Here is an 18,302-nt window from a genome sequence, read left to right on the forward strand (position 1 = left end):
TAATGTAAAAGTACACATTTTAAATAAAACGTTAGATGTGCAATACTTTGCTGTAGTAGGCCACTCTGACCTCCATGACAAAAAAAGGAGCCCAGCACTAGAACAAGAATTCTTCAGAAAAACATATTTACACTTACTGGGGGTTCCGTAGACATCTATAGTTAGGTTACATTAAAACCGTTGTGTACTTTGTAACCGTACACTTTAAATTAAATTAAAAGGAGAGTTAGTGGATTCACTAAAGCTTTCTGGGCTTGCAATGGTTATCACTGAGACATGCAAGGAGATGGCTAGTACAGACTACACTGCTGCACATTCTTTTTAATGGGTAAACACTAAGAAGGAATTGCATTAAAATGAAGAACACTTTCAGCTCTATCTGAATCATACAATCTATCCATCTGAATCTATCTGCATGCTCTATCTGAATCATAAAAGTTTAATTTTGACTTTAGTGTCCCTTTAATGAAGAACATTATCAGAATGTACAATTGAGATGATTCACTATTTCACCCCATTCGATGAGCCATCCAAAATGCCTTTTGTGCAGTCACAGTTCTACGGGGATGCTCTTTATAGATATTGCTCCCCTATTGTGCTTGTTCGGGTTGCTGTTCCTTTCCATCTGGACACATTCCTGGAACTCTTAACCACGGCTTGAACTGCCCAGCTTCACTCACTGGACACCATGGGCGTCCGCAGAAATTTTTCCAGGGGAGGGCAAAAAAGGGAAATATACCCAGAAAAAAAGAGAAAATTATATATATATTGAAAATTATTCCAAAATACTACTAGTCCTAGTTAACTAGTACACTATACATTTTGAAGTCACTATATGCTAAACTTTAATACAATTTCATACACTTCTTGTATGCACACAGATACATTGGAACAGACAAACACACACTGTCAGGAACATATATTGACGCACAATGAAATAAACAAGCTGAAATAAAAATGGAAGGAAATTTGTATTGGGACAGCAGGAAATATTGGGAGCAAAATTTTGACAATATTTGAATGATTTACCTGCATAATATATATCCTCATTTTACCACTCCTTAGACTATACAATTATGTGTGTTCATGCTCAATTAACCACTCATTAGAATACACAATTCTGTGTGTGTATGCTCATTTAACCACTCCTTAAGACTACACAATAATTTAAAGGTTAAGTGGTGGATTGGTGACTTCCCGGAAAGGCCTCATTAGTCTCAAAGTATGTAGAAAGATGTGAATAATCAGTAGTAAGGTCAAAATGTCCTAAAAAGGAACAGACAATAGACACATACACAAACTCAAACACAAACATGCACATACATCCATGGAAACACCCACAGAGACAGCCTCAGAAAACATACAAAGACATACACACTTACAGACACCCACAGAAAAAACACAAAGACATACATACACACACACAGACACCCACAAAAAACACACAAAGACATACACGCAACGATAGACGCCCACAGAAAACACACAAAGGCATACATACACAAACACCCTCACTGAGACTTCCACAGAAAACACACAAAGACATACACACACACCCTCAAAGAGACATCCACATAAAATGCACAGACACACACACCCGCACAGAGACACCCACAGAAAACACCGACATATGCACACACCCTCACAGAGACACCCACAGAAAACACACAGACATATGCACACACCCTCACAGAGACATCCACAGAAAACACACAGACATACATAGACACACACACCCTCACAGAGACACCCACAGAAAATGCACAAAGACATATGCCCATACCCTCAAAGAAATATCCACAGAAAACACACAAAGACATACACACCCACCTTCAGAGAGGCACCCACAGAAAATACACAAAGACATACATACACACACACACACACCCTCACAGAGACATCCACAGAAAACACAAAGACATACATACACACACCCTCACAGAGACATCCACAGAAAACACACAGACATACATACACACACACACACTCACAGAGACACCAACAGAAAATGCACAAAGAAATGCACGGCCACCCTCACAGAGACATCCACAGAAAACAAAAAGACATACATACACACCCTCACAGAGACATCCACAGAAAACACAAAGACATACATAGACACACACACCCCCACTCATAAAGACACCAACAGGGAATGCACACAGAAATACACACCCACCCTCACAGAGGCACCCACAGAAAATTCACAAAGACATACATACACACACATCCTCACAGAGACATCCACAGAAAACACACAGACATACATACACACAGGCATACACCCTCACATAGACATCCACAGAAAACACACAGACATACGCACACACACTCAAAGAGACATCCCCAGAAAACACAGTCATACATACACACACAGACCCTCACAGAGACATCCACAGAAATAAAACATACACGCTCATAGAGACACCAACAAAAGCACAAAGACATAAACACAGACACCCAAAGAAACACTCACAAGAGGTAACATTTCTGAGATTGCCATCCCCTAAATCAACAGTGTGTGACATGCATGATAAAAAAAGCAGAAATTATGAGATCACTTTTTAAAGAATCATATTTGTAAATATGCAAACAAAAATACTTCTGTGAATTCAAAATTGTACATTAATGATCTGTCAGAATGGGTAGATGAAGAAAAGTACTTTTGAAAGGTTTACATATGTTTGGGGGGGGGTTCCCAATTTTCCCCAACCAAGAGCACCACTTCTAATCTGGTGATAAAAATGTTCCTATCTGTTAGTTGTACTTATGGATTTTGAAAATGTTGTACTCTACATGGTCTTGGGGGAACCATAAGCTTTGGTACTCAGTCTCATACCATTAGATCTCGTTAAATGCAGGATTTAGGTTTGTTTGCATGTATTTCAAAATTAAGTCAGCAACTGAACAGTGTCAAGTTAACCTGTCTTATTTCAAACACTGAGCAATCTTAGCCTGAGAGTATAACATTTTATTCTGATTTAAAAATCTTAGATTAACACGGTCCGCAATATGCACTTAATTTGGCATGCTAAAGTCGAGGGCATTCCCGCGGTGTGGTTATCCACAGATGTGGAGAAAGCCTTCGACCGAGTGAATTGGCGGTTTCTCAAGATGACATTACGGTCATTCGGAATTGGAGATATTATGCTACAGAGAATTTTTGCTCTGTACTCTAGCCCTAGCGCCAAAATAACCTTAAATGGCTGTAATACTCCTGACCAATATAAAATTGGTTTTGTTGCTCTTGTGTTTTAAGTCTCAGCAAAGTGGTTATATTTACTAAGATCAGAAACAGTGAGCTAATTAGTAACAAATACAGTAATGAATGACACTGGAAAAGAAACAACGTGTGTTTAATATAACACAGGTTTCCTATGAGCAGTGTTAGATAGCAGTCTCAGGTTTCTGCTTAATGACTTGCTTAGAGGTAAATGTTCTGCAGGATAATCACTTCAACAAGTTGTTACAGGTGTTTGACTAGTACCGCAGACAATCTTCACACACTCACACTGGAAATAAAATATTTACAAGTCCCACACATTCTTTCACATCCTTTTGGAAGCATATATGAATATAACTGGTGGTTCAGTCACAGGTTAGTATGAATATTGCTTACGAATTCTTAGAGGTTTTATCGGCATATAATCTTACCACTTCAGTCTCTAAGTAAGCAATCACAGTACCTTTGTCTTGGAAGGAAAATACCCGATGTGAGAAAAGATCCGGAGGGTTGTTTGTCCGACAGCGTGTGGAGAAGTGAGAAGCCGGTGAGAGTGTGACTTACTTCCGGTTGCGGTTAGGATGATCCGATACACAGCTGATGCTGGAAACACACACAGAGCTGAATATTGCGGCTGCAGAAAAGGCTGAATTGCTGGTTGTGGTAAAGGTTTGATTTGAATAAACCTCAAAGTGTAAACCTAATAAAGGTTACGATAAGCTGAATAATACAAAGGTTAAATTAACAGAGACCTGGTCTTAAGAACTATGAAAATAGAGCTAAACTCTTCACAGAGCAGGCTGAAACAAAGTACATCAATTAACAGGCAGTTTGAATATGGCAATGTGAGGTTTAAATAGGGTTTGGCTGTTGGTAGGAGGGACCTGTCCTTAAAGGTATATTACATCTCCCCCCCCCCCCCCCCGTTAAGGAATCACCCCCCGGTGATTCAGGGTGAGGTTTAGATGGGTAACGAAGATGGAAGCGCCTAAGGAGTCTTGGAGCGTTAATCTCTGAGTGATGTTGCCAAGAATTCTCTTCTGGTCCATAACCCTTCCATTGAATCAGATACTCTAGTCTCCTTCTCTTAATGCGAGAGTCTAGGATTCTTTCTACCTCAATCTCTTCTTGGTTGTTTAGGAGTATGGGAGGAGGAACTGTCAAATCTAATCTGTTTCGGTCTGAAGTATATGGTTTTAATAATGAGACATGAAATGTATTATGTATTTTGTAATGTTGCGGTAGCTTTAGTCTCACTGCATTAGGATTGATGATTTTGTCAATTGAAAAAGGTCCTATATACTGATTAGCTAATTTTTTACTTGGTATCTGTAACCTTAGATATTTAGTAGAAAGAAGTACCTGATCACCTAACTTATAGTCTGGTGAGGGTCTGTGTCTTTGGTCATAATATTGTTTTTGTCTGTCTTTAGCTTGAACGAGGTGTGCCTTTATTTGTTCTAATCGATCTTGTAAGGTAGTGAGATAAGTTGTAGCACCTGGAGAATTGACTGGAGTATTTGAAAGAGTGATTGATGTGGGGTGATAACCATATGTGGCAAAAAATGGGGACATCTTTGTTGAAGAGGATAGAGAGTTATTGTATGAAAATTCTGCCAAAGGGAGGTATGTTACCCAATCATCTTGTAAATGTGTAATATAACACCTGAGGTACTGTTCTAATGTTTGGTTTAAACGTTCGGTTAACCCATTGGTTTGTGGGTGGAATGCTGTGGAGAAACGTGTGTCAATCTTTAGTGACTTACAGAGTGATCTCCAGAAAGCGGAGGTGAAATGAGTACCCCTGTCAGTTATAATGGTTGATGGTAAACCATGTAGGCGAACAATAGCCCTAATGAATGTTTTTGCTGTTATAAAGGCACTAGGAAGAGCCTTTAAAGGTGTGAAGTGAGCTAATTTGGTTAATTGATCCACTACAACAAATATTGTATTATAATGTTGTGAATATGGTAAATCAACAATGAAGTCCATGGATATGGTACTCCATGGTCTATCAGGAATCGGTAGTGACGTCAGGTAACCTATAGGTTTCCTGTGCTCAACCTTGTTTCTAGCACAGACATCACAGCCAATGACGTAGTCAGAAATAGTCTTTTCCATATGAGGCCACCAAAAGTTTCTTTTAGTTAACTCAATGGTCTTTTGGATTCCTGTATGTCCAGATAATAAATTGTCATGGGTGTTGTTCAATATGAGCTGTCGTTGAGACTCAGGAATGAATAATCTTCCATTATGGTAGAATAATCCTGTTGTTGAATCCTTAACACACTCTGGTGGTATGGAAGTCTCATTTTTAAGAGCTGATAATATTTCAGTCTCTAAACCAGTGAGTGCTCCCAAAAATTTTTCTTCTGGTATAATTGGTGTTGAGATGTGATGTGGCAAACTGGAATCAAACTGTCTTGATAAAGCGTCAGCTTTCGCATTTGCACTTCCTGGTCGGTATGTTATTAAAAAATTGAACCGATCCATAAAAAGTGCCCATCTTACTTGACGGGAAGAGAGTGTCTTGTTGGTCCTCAAGTATTCAAGGTTCTTATGATCGGTATAAATCAGAAAGGGTTCTTTAGTTCCTTCTAAGAGGTGTCGCCAATGTTCTAGTGAACGTTTTATAGCTAGTAACTCTTTGTCACCAATAGAATAATTACTCTCTGCTGGTAAGAAAGTCTTTGAATAGAAAGCAATGGGATGAATCAGTTTGGTGTCCTTGTTCTGTTGTGATAAGACTGCTCCAATTCCAGAATTGGAAGCATCTACTTCCAATATGAATGCTTGATTGTAGTCTGGTAAAGTTAAAACTGGTGCTGAAGTGAAAAGTTCTTTTAGCTTAGTAAAAGCTTCTTGGGACTCTTTTGTCCAACAGAATTTGTGACTGCTACTAGTTAGTTGAGTAAGTGGTTTTACAACTGAGGAAAACCCTTTAATAAATTTCCTGTAAAAATTTGCAAACCCCAGAAACCTCTGGAGTGAGCGTGTGGTAGTAGGTTTTGGCCATTCTACGATAGCCTGAATCTTTTGTTGATCCATCTCAATCTTGTTGGGTTTTAGAATATACCCCAAGAATTTTATTTCTGATGTATGAAAGATACATTTTTCTAACTTGGCATATAACTTATTTTGTCTAAGTCTAGTTAAAACCCAACAAACGTGTTTCTCATGTTCGGACATATTTTTTGAATATATTAAGATATCATCCAAATAGATTATTACGCAAACATCTGTGAGATCATGGAATATCTCATTTATGAAATGCTGGAAGGTTGCCGGAGCATTGCATAATCCGAAGGGCATAACGTTATATTGAAACAATCCGTATCTGGTGCGGAAAGCAGTCTTCCACTCATCACCCTTCTTGATACGGATTAGATTATAAGCTCCTTTTAAATCCAGTTTTGAAAATACAGTGGCCCCCGTAAGTCTTTCTAGTAACTCAGGGATTAAAGGGAGTGGATATCGGTTCTTTACTGTGATCTTATTTAGAGCTCTGTAGTCGATAATTGGACATAAAGTTCCATCTTTGTTTTTTACAAAGAATATCCCAGCCGCTGCTGGAGAGGTTGAATGTGTAATGAAACCCTTTCTCAGATTATCATCCAAATAGGTATGTAAATCTTGGAGCTCATTTTGGTTCATTGGGTAAATTTTGCCATGAGGTATTTGTGATCCTGGAATGATGTCAATGGGGCAGTCAAATGCTCTATGTGGAGGTAAATTTTCAGCTTCTTTCAAATCGAATACGTCTGCCAGATCCTGATAAACACATGGAATACCCTGCTCCATAGTAGCAATGGAACAGTGAGGATAACAAGTCTTAGTACAATAGGTTGATTTTAGGTTTACTGTGTTTTGTGTCCAATCTATTTCAGGATTATGAATAACTAACCATGTATAACCTAAGATGACTGAGTGCTGTGCTATAGGTATAATATCAAAAGTTACATATTCAGTGTGTGCCTTGGATGTGGTTATTAAAAGTGGTATGGTGTGATGAGTGATTGGTCCCTTCTGAATGAATGTACCATCAATTAACTTGACAAAAACTGGGTTTGCTTTGCACACAGTGGGTATTTTATTCTTTTTTACATAATCAGTGTCAATATAATTTCCAGTCGCCCCAGAATCTATTAGTCCTTCAGTCTGTAGGTTGTCTTGATCCCACTGTAAAGAAAGGGGAATAGTTAGATGTTGTGTCTTAGAGGTGTTATATATCTGTTTGATAGATTCTGTCTTACCCTTTCTTTGTTTTGATAGTAATGGACATTCACTAACAGAGTGCTCCTTATGTGCACAATATAGGCAGAGATTTGACAATCTTCGTCTTATCTTTTCTTCTGAGGTAAGTGGTCCCCTTATAGTTCCTATTTCCATAGGTATAGGGTTAGATAAAGTCTTTTCTTGTGATGTAGGTGAGGGATAAGTGCGTCTAGAGACCGTCTCATAGGCTGATTTTTCTACTTTGCGCTCTCTCAGACGTCTGTCCAGAGTAATACAGACTTTTATGAGAGCTGATAATGTTTCAGGCATTTCTATTCGTGAGAGCTCATCTTTTAAACTCTCAGATAATCCCAGCCTGAACTGATTTCTGAGGCTGACCTCATTGCATTTGGAGTCTGAGGCCCACATCTGAAAGTCAGTGATGAACTCTTCCACGGTTCTTTTGCCCTGTTTAAGAGCACGCAGTTTGGTCTCTGCGTTAATCTGTGTGTTAGTATCCTCATATAAGATAGACATAGCAGAGAAAAAATCCTGCAATGAATCCATTACGGGATCGTTTGTTTCATACAGCCTATTGGCCCATGTTCTAGGTTCCCCGAGTAAGTAAGATATAGTAGTGCAAACTTTTATTCTCTCACTATGGTAAGTCCTGGGTCTCAAAGTAAATAACAAATTGCATGCATTTTTAAAATCTCTGAAAACTGATCGTTTACCTGAGAAAGGAGTAGGAGGCTGAATTTGAGGTTCAGGAGTAGCCTGCTCCTTAGGGGTTAAACATTCTTTTATTAAGGCTTTTAAAGCTGTATTCTCTGCTTGCACCTCTGTTAAGCCACGTGCAAGGTAATCCAACTTTTGATGTATGTTAGAGAACTCATTCTGAATCTCTTGTGGTTCCATGACTTAAAGAGTAAACAAACAGATATTTTGGGCCTGTTAATACTGTAATACTCCTGACCAATATAAAATTGGTTTTGTTGCTCTTGTGTTTTAAGTCTCAGCAAAGTGGTTATATTTACTAAGATCAGAAACAGTGAGCTAATTAGTAACAAATACAGTAATGAATGACACTGGAAAAGAAACAACGTGTGTTTAATATAACACAGGTTTCCTATGAGCAGTGTTAGATAGCAGTCTCAGGTTTCTGCTTAATGACTTGCTTAGAGGTAAATGTTCTGCAGGATAATCACTTCAACAAGTTGTTACAGGTGTTTGACTAGTACCGCAGACAATCTTCACACACTCACACTGGAAATAAAATATTTACAAGTCCCACACATTCTTTCACATCCTTTTGGAAGCATATATGAATATAACTGGTGGTTCAGTCACAAGTTAGTATGAATAGTGCTTACGAATTCTTAGAGGTTTTATCGGCATATAATCTTACCACTTCAGTCTCTAAGTAAGCAATCACAGTACCTTTGTCTTGGAAGGAAAATACCTGATGTGAGAAAAGATCCGGAGGGTAGTTTGTCCGACAGCGTGTGGAGAAGTGAGAAGCCGGTGAGAGTGTGACTTACTTCCGGTTGCGGTTAGGATGATCCGATACACAGCTGATGCTGGAAACACACACAGAGCTGAATATTGCGGCTGCAGAAAAGGCTGAATTGCTGGTTGTGGTAAAGGTTTGATTTGAATAAACCTCAAAGTGTAAACCTAATAAAGGTTACGATAAGCTGAATAATACAAAGGTTAAATTAACAGAGACCTGGTCTTAAGAACTATGAAAATAGAGCTAAACTCTTCACAGAGCAGGCTGAAACAAAGTACATCAATTAACAGGCAGTTTGAATATGGCAATGTGAGGTTTAAATAGGGTTTGGCTGTTGGTAGGAGGGACCTGTCCTTAAAGGTATATTACAATGGCATTCTCTCGCAGCCTTTTCATATAACTAACGGTACACGTCAGGGATGTCCCCTTTCCCCCCTGCTATTTGTCTGCCTACTGGAGACCCTAGCTACCAGAATTAGACTTAATAAAGACATCACAGGTATGATTATCGGTGAAAGGGAATACAAGCTCTCCATGTTCGCCAATGATATCCTGTTCTCCCTCACTAACCCGGTTAGGTCTATGCCCCCGCTGATGGGAGAGTTAAAGACATTCAACAAACTCACAAACTTCCTTATTAACTACACCAAATCTGAAATTCTTGGAGTCTCTCTCCCAGAACGGACTATACTCCAGATAACTCAAATCTGTCCATTTAGATGGTGTAAGAACTCCATAAAATATTTGGGAATTCAATTGGCAGAGAACATGGACAAGATATTCAAACTAAATTATATACCTATCAGGGTTGCCTTGGCTAGAGACCTCTCCTCTTGGAACTCCAGGAGACTGACTTGGTTAGGGAGGATAAACACTATCAAAATGAACGCCTTTCCTAGATTACTATACATTATGCAGACCCTACCTATACCACTCCCAACCAGATACATCGCCCAACAACTTTTCCACTCGTTCATTTGGAAGGGTGGGCAGCCTAGAATAAATAAAAAAACAATGATGCGATCGAGAGAGAGGGGTGGGTTGGGAGTCCCAGACTTAGCTCAATATAGGACAGCCATTTTCCTCCAACGCATATTGGACTGGAGGATCCATAAAACTCAAAAGAGTTGGATAGAGATAGAGCAAAGCCTAAACCCAGAGACACCTCTTTCTGCCATTTGTTGGCATCCAAACTTCCACGCCATAGTCAGGAGCATAGTTAATCCTATAACCAGAGAAACATTAGAGCAGTGGCACTACGCAAACAAAACAAACCCATTTCTCTCTTCCAACCCCTCACCTCATAATAATGAATTTTCAGTTACTGATCTGAGTGGGGCCTGTGGGCTTGATGGAGATATTATAGATATAGAATTACATCAGGTTTCCAACCATGACCAACTACTATCCCAAGCACAACTACAGGATCAAGGCTTTTCGATATTCCAGAACTGGTTCAATTACAGACGGACACGTCACTACATACTGACACACAAAGATAGCAACAACATGCTTAGGCCCCTCACGAACCTTGAGAAATTATACACTGCTAAACATCCAAAGAAACATACTCTATCCAGGATACACTCTATCTTGACACAACCACCACCAGGCGACCTTCCCCCCTCAATTGAGTCATGGGAAAGAGAACTGGGTACTATAATTCTCCCCCATACAGCAGATGATATTTTCAGAAATACCAAGTCCTCTTCATCCTCAGCATACCTGGTCGAACTAAACTATAAGATATTACATAACTGGTATCTCACTCCCAAACGCCTACACAGATTATACCCATTGCTTCCAAATAGATGTTGGAGATGTGGTCACTCCGGTAGTGGAATGGGACACATGTGGTGGTGGTGCAATGCAGTCAATCAGCTTTGGAGAAGTTGTATTGAGGAAATGGAGAGGGTCCTGGACTGCACATTACCCTTAGATCCCCTAGTCTTCCTACTTAATAAGTTTAGGAAGTTAACCTCTAAGGCCCACCAAATTTTATTCCAAATAATGATAAATAGCGTTAAGTCCTTCATAGCCAAACACTGGAAACTACACATATCCCCAGACACTCAGAGATGGAGAAATAGAGTATCAGAGTTAATGGAACTTGAGGAGTTTAGCTCATACAAAAACAACAAGAGAGAATCGTTTATAGAAGCCCAGGCTCTCTGGGACCACTACCTTTTGCACTTAGATAAGAGACTAGACACAGACCAGAGACCCGGAGCTGGCATGCCGCAACTGGGGCAGCCCTTATCGAATATTGAATAGGAAGAGTTATAACTACTTACATGTTAAAATTTAGAGTATTTAGAGCATTTATACTTCATGCTGATTTGGGCCTGTTGTTTGACAAATCCAAGAATAATATGTTTCCCCTTAAAGGGCTCAGAGGCACAACTCTTTTTCACTTACCCAATCTAAAATGTGAGAAATACCTGTGAAATCTTAATTTACTATACTTGTTTACGTTTAATTGGTCTTTGTTATTTCTTTTCTTTTATAGCTATGATGTTTTTCATTTCCATATGTACCAATTTTCATTGCTTGTATTATGCTTGACATATCCTCAATAAAAAGAACTTGGAATAAAAATCTTAGATTAAATGTCTCCTGGCATCTGTAAAGTCCTTGCATTAAGGGGCAGTACACTGGAATGTAATATATATATATATATATAAATCATATCTGCCAAAAGGGCACCTACCATTTGTGTATTGAGGAGGAAACATTTCTGCATGGTTTTAAATATAGATTTATGGACCCCTAGCCCCACCATACAACTACCACACCGAAGTTACAATATGAAATTGCACAAAGAAATAAAAAAACATTTACTAAGTAAGTTCTACCTCCTCTGCAAATGAAAGTGATAGGCACACACTGTACAAACTGAAGTGCCAAGTCTGTCTCACACTGAGCATAGTGTTTTAGTGCACACTCAGAAATCCTCTCAAATGCTTTACTTATTTCTTGCACTCAATAGCACTCTGCTGTAGCGCCCTCTGGTGGCTGCCAACATAAAATATATATTTTTTTAATAATAGTTGTGCTTGCCTCATGGGGCTCCCTGGCCCATTGGGCTCCTGACAGGAGTAACCCCTTTCACTCCCTGATGGTGACCCTGGACAGCAAAAGAGAGGAGGAGAGAGAGCAAAAGAGAGGGGGAGAGAGAGCAGAATAAAGAGAGGGGAGAGGGGGAGAGCAAAAGAGAGGGGGAGAGAGAGAGGGAAGAGAGAGAGCAAGAGAGTGCAGAGAGAGAGAGAGCAAAAGAGAGGAGGGAAGAGAAAAAGCAAAAGAGAGGGGGAAGAGAGAGAGCAAAAGAGATGGGGGGAGAGAGAGCAAAAGAGAGGGGGAGAGAGAGAGCAAAGAGAGGGGGGAGAGAGAGACCAAGGGGTGCGACCGCTTGGTCGGTTGGGAGGGGTCGTTGCCATGAGAGAGAGAGTGCAAAAGAGAGGTGAGAGAGAGAGCAAAAGAGGGGGAGAGAGTAAAAGAGGGGGGGGGAGAGAGCAAAAGAGAGGGAAGGAGAGAGAGAGCAAAAAAGTGTTGGAGAGAGAGAGAGAGAGCAAAAGAAAGGGGGTGAGAGAGAACAAAAGAGAGGGGGGAGAGAGAGCAAAAGAGAGGGGGTAGAGAGAGCAAAAGAGAGGGGGAGAGAGAGCAGAAGAGAGGGGGAGGGGAGAGAGGGAGAGAGAGGGAGAGCAAAAGAGAGGGGGAGAGAGGGGGAAGAGAAAGAGCAAGAGAATGCAGAGAGAGAGCAAAAGAGAGGGGAGAGAGAGCAAAACAGAGGAGGGAAGAGAAAGAGCAAAAGAGAGGGGGGAGAGAGAGCAAAAGAGAGGGGGATAGAGAGTATCAAAGATAGGGGGGAGAGAGAGCGCAAAAGAGAGAGAGGGGAGAGAGAGCAAAAGAGAGGGGGATAGAGAGAGCAAAGAGAGGGGGAGAGAGAGACCAACGGGTGGGACCACTGTACTGCAAAAAATGGCCCGTGTACACAGGCTTTAGGACTAGCGCCAACAATAATTTACATTGAGATAATTAAATAGTAGTATTCCAATTCATCTGAAAACATTTTCTATCCTATTTCTACATGACTTTTGGATGATTCTAATTAAAAACCATTACCTTTAGAAAATGAATTTTAGTCCCTATGATATCCTGTTTTTCTTTAATTTTAACTCTTTTGCTTCTTTAAAGGTCTTTGAAAACCCCTCCCAAAAGCTAATTGTAAAGCCAAAAATGAGAAAAACAGGAATCTAGAGCACTTCACAAAAATAGTTGCCTGAGCTGGTGCAAGCAGTCACAAAAATATAACTGTTTAAAAAGATACTAGAAAAGAGCTGACAATCAAATAATTGAGAGCCAAAGTATTACTCAGATTGAAATGCAAAATCAGTTTATCAAAAAAATGACATACCATATTTTTACCAACTCACAATACACATAAAATTATTAAAAACATTGGACATTAATATACAGCACTAGGGTGAAGATAAATCACATAATGCAAACCTTTGCTAGTGTAACACCCTATTGAATAACATATATACTCTTAGTGTTATGTACTTGCACCAGAGAGTCGGTATGTGCCAATTCAAAAGGAAGTATTTAAGACAATCCACTTGATAATGTTAGCGTACAGATCATATAGGTGTTAGTCCAGACTCCACTTGGACCGGATCTTATCAGACATCAAAGAGTTAATCAAAACAATTGCTACAATGTGTCACACGCTCTGGATTACACAGTCACACGCTTTGGATTAACATATACCTCCAGATCACAAATAGATTACATACCAGGCAGTATGGGGAATATAAAAGAACACCCCATGCAGGATAATACACATTCAACTTCTACACAGTATCGACTTGTACTTGTTTAAACTGCTTACCTCCTTGTGGCCCCAAGTACAGACACTGCATACTGGTTGATTAATCGTGGTTACAGGGGTTGACTTTACCAAGTACCGTTGCTATACAGAGCTTGGCAGATGACCAAGGCCAATCCAGGGTGAAACACTTGACTGGTAACAAGTGACACGTTTTACCCCTCCCCTCAGTGGGTTGGTCTGACGAACAGTGAACAAGCCGGAAATGCTATTTAAGGAGCAGCGATCTAAAGACCACTGCTACTTAACCTCTACGCCACCTGTGGCAAATTTCAATCATCCCAATCAGATCCCTGACAGCCCCTTTTGCGCGTGATTGGCCATGCACAAGCAGGAGGTGGCATTACACAATCAGCGGTCAGGCGGAAAAGGTTCATGACAGCAAAATTTGTACGCCCGCCTAATAATAATAAATGGAGCCCATGGTATAAGACAAGGGGCAGTGCATGTATGTATATGTGCGTACGTGCGTGTGCATATGTGTGTGATGTGACTGAACACGGGTTGAATATGCAGTCACAGAATGGCCCCTCCCCAAAGCTCTAGCAGGTAAGGCCCTAGCATATATATTTTTTCACCAATGTCCAGTGACTGTATCTCCTTAGATGTCAATATACCAATATAAATAATTGTACCTCTTTCGCTGCCAGTAACACACTCACAGAAGTATTTTGATCCCCATGGCTGCTAGCAGCACACACAACAATGTTTTAACACCCACATGGTTAAAAGTAAAAAAACAAAAAAAAAAACAACAGAATAAACAAAAAAAAAGGCAGATAACACAGGAGAGGGGGCAGGAACTGAGATCGTTTGAAAAATGAGCTCCTTCTTTTGCAGTGATGTGTAGGGGGCCTGGCCGTTCATGTGTACAACTTGCCCTGTCCAATCCTGACAGAGAGTCATTAAATGATTGATGTACTGACATTATTTGGGGAAAAACACATTTCAATTAAAGTTTAACCCTTGGTGTGCATTTCTATTTTCTTTCAGTTAGTTTTAAACTGTACATTTACTTTATTATGTTGCTGTGGGGGCATATCCTGTGGCCGCCACTCCTGCTCCTGCCTTCTCTGCTCTGTGGTGGTCATCATCCGCCGATGTCAAATCCTCAGGGAACTGCTGGTCACTGTGTCCAAATGGCTCTAGGCACCTGTTGCCCTCCTCCTCTCCTGGAGGTGTATTTTTGAGGTTTATGTACTGTCAGGTCTACCTATCCAGTTCAGTAACTCTGCTGCTGCTGCCACCACTCCTTCTCCTGCCCTCCCTGCTCTGTAATGGTCATCATCCATCAATGCCAAATCCTCAGGGAACTGCTGGTCGTTGTGTCTCAGGGACACGTTTGTCCTCCTTCCTTGGAGGTGTGTTTTAGGGTTTATGTACTATATTATTAGTAGTAGTAGTATTATTATTATCAGAAGCTCAGTATGGTTACTCTACTTCCTGCTGCTGTCTCTCCTATTTATGACGTTCTCTGAGTTCAATGATAAGAAAAAATTGTATTGAAAAATTGTATTGGTGCTTTCAATTTCAACTTATTGTTTCAAATATCTTTGTAAACCTTGTTCCAGTTAGTGTATTTGTTTGTGTCCCAGTTAGTGTATTTGTTTGTGTCCCAGTTAGTGTATTTGTTTGTGTCCCAGTTAGTGTATTTGTTTGTGTCCCAGTTAGTGTATTTGTTTGTGTCCCAGTTAGCGTTGAATGTATGGATTGTTTGCATTTCGCTAGAATTGTGATTATGCGGATAAAAGGAGTGTTTTGAGGGCTTCCCATAGGCATAATGAGATGTAACAAATGCCAAATCGAACAAAATTGTTATCTGGATATTCAGCCGAACTGAATATGCAGATGAACAAAATTCTGATGGCCTGAATCGGTTGAAAATTCCGAACCAAAAATGTTTCCCGTGCACAGCACATGCTCAAACAAATAGAAAAAGTAATTGTCTTTCATATGCATACTAATGTATTTAGTACAATGTCACTTTAAGCTTTAGTTGCTATGTAAAACAAGTACCAGAGCAGTCTTTCTATACAGGGAGAAGATATGAGCATTTGAGGGATTTTTCTTACTGGAGTGCTCTGAATTCTTAATAAATGCTGTTGATTCCTTTAACATAACACTTTGTTTTAATTCAGCTACAAATTAAATTAGCTTTTAATGAGTTATTAGCTGATGCACCATACAAAGTAAATAAAACTAATCTGATCCTAAATAATAACAATAATAAACAGGACAGTGACAATTAAACACTTGTCATTTTTTTCCATTGTGAATAATATGTATAATTACTACTAAAACAAGCCATTTATTGTAAATTTGCCTTTTTTTCATTGGTAAATATTTATGAAGCACATCTGGTTAAGATATTTCAAAAAGTCTTTGTCTGGCAAAGGATTAATTTGATTCATACAATTTAGAAAACACAGCAGCCAGACCAATTATAGAAAGACTCATTTGCAATTTATTTTCCAGGAAACTCATGCAAAGAAGAATGTATTGCACTTGAACATAAAAAAAAAACTGAAGAACTAAAAATACAAAATGAATAACACAATAATGTAGAAATCATTTGGTAGGTAGATATTAGAACCAGATGTGTATCACTTATGCTGCCCTAAACCCATTTCATTAGTTTGCCTGCACCTTAAAGGAACATTCCGGTCAAAATTTAAATGCACATAGTTGAATTACATCTTTGAATAGAAACAAATTTGCAATATAGTTGTATTAGCAAAAATGCTTCTAGTAAAAGTTATCACTGTTTTAGTGTTAACATTTTTCTCTGCATGTGCACGTGAAGTATAAATAGATATTCTCACAGCACTGGCAATTTAAATACTGCAGTTGTTTAGATCATTAGTGGGGCTTGTATCATGTCAGCACTTAACAAATTGAGTCATTACCAGATGTTAAAAGCACCTTAGGCTCTCTGAGCAAGTGCTGTGTTTAAAATGCTGGTGCACGGTGCATACTTAAATACACATTTGAAACAGCTATAGCTTTTATTAGAAGCATTTTTGCTAATGCATGTATATTACAAAAATGATTCTATTCAAGACTACAATGAATCCATGTAAAGTAAATTTTTGGCTGGAATGTCCCTTTAAACCTTTTTATTTTGTTCAGTTCTGTTCTTGTCTCACTGGGTTTTTTTTTGTTTTATATACAACTAGAGTCTGAGGAAGGTGCTACAACTAGAGTCTGAGGAAGGTGCTACAACTAGAGTCTGAGGAAGGTGCTACAACTAGAGTCTGAGGAAGGTGTTACAACTAGAGTCTGAGGAAGGTGCTACAACTTGAGTCTGAGGAAGGTGCTAAAGGGAGCAACGGGTAAAGTAATGATGATATCTGCTGACTGCCACCCATTTACTTGTGACAAACCTTAGACTGAGCCTTACTTATCTTTGTCTACATATTCTCTTGAGGTAAAGCATCTAAAGCATTATAAAAGAAAGGCAAAAATGTGGGGGACTTCCCGGTGGTGGCCATGTCTAGTTGTTGATATTGGTGGCTCCATGTCAGAAAGCTACAATCCTGCTGATATCTTGGTTTTATCTCTGCATGCAGCATACTATAAGCTACTGATTCACCCTCAGCAAGCTGTGGGGAAGTGATTGAGCTAATCTGCATTGTGTTTTGTAAACCCAATATTCAGGAGTGTTAGGGCCCACTGCACTGACAGTGTGGTGAGACGTCTAACATTTACTTAACCCCCGGTCTTCCGGTATTGAAGTTATGATGTACTGCCATTATTAACAAAACACCTTAAATTCTCTAATTTTCTATGCTATTACACTCTCCTTAATAAAAGTGAACATGGATGAGTTCCTTATTGCCTGTTCAGATAAATTGATGATCATTTGTCACCTCACCTCCCAGTAGATATTGAATACAGGTGCCACAGAGTCAGTTGTGACATTAGAGGTGATTAATCTTATCACACAGAGAGCCCTAATGCCATACAGGGAATGTCCAGTCATTCCCCCCAACTATGGGGCTATTGGCAGGTAAACTACCCCAAGGATGTAAACATAGCCCGCCTGAACCACCTCAGTATATAATGCTCTCATGTCTGGATCATCACTGCAGACCATGCCCAGCTGAGCTAAATCCAGAGAACACTAGAGCACTGTCTGCACCCCAGCAGATCCTGGATACAGGGGGTACTGAAAGTCCTGCAGTCTGACATATGGAGGCCTTTATCAGCCTTAACTCCCGATGGTGAACCAGGCTGCCAGAGGTGGAGTTTGGGCCCATCTCAATCTCAGGAGAAGACCTAACATAAGGGCAAAGGGAGACATGTTGCTGTGTTGGTATGGGGATCATACATGTGCATCAATGTGTATCTGCTGGAAATATGTTGTTATTGTTTTTTTTTTAAATCCAGCACATCTTTTATCTCCCAAGAGATTCTGGGAGTGAAGAGGTTGTTGTTTCAGCATTGGAATTGGTTGGTTTTGT

This window comes from Bombina bombina, chromosome 6, assembly GCF_027579735.1.
Source record: "Bombina bombina isolate aBomBom1 chromosome 6, aBomBom1.pri, whole genome shotgun sequence".
Classification (NCBI taxonomy): domain Eukaryota; kingdom Metazoa; phylum Chordata; class Amphibia; order Anura; family Bombinatoridae; genus Bombina; species Bombina bombina.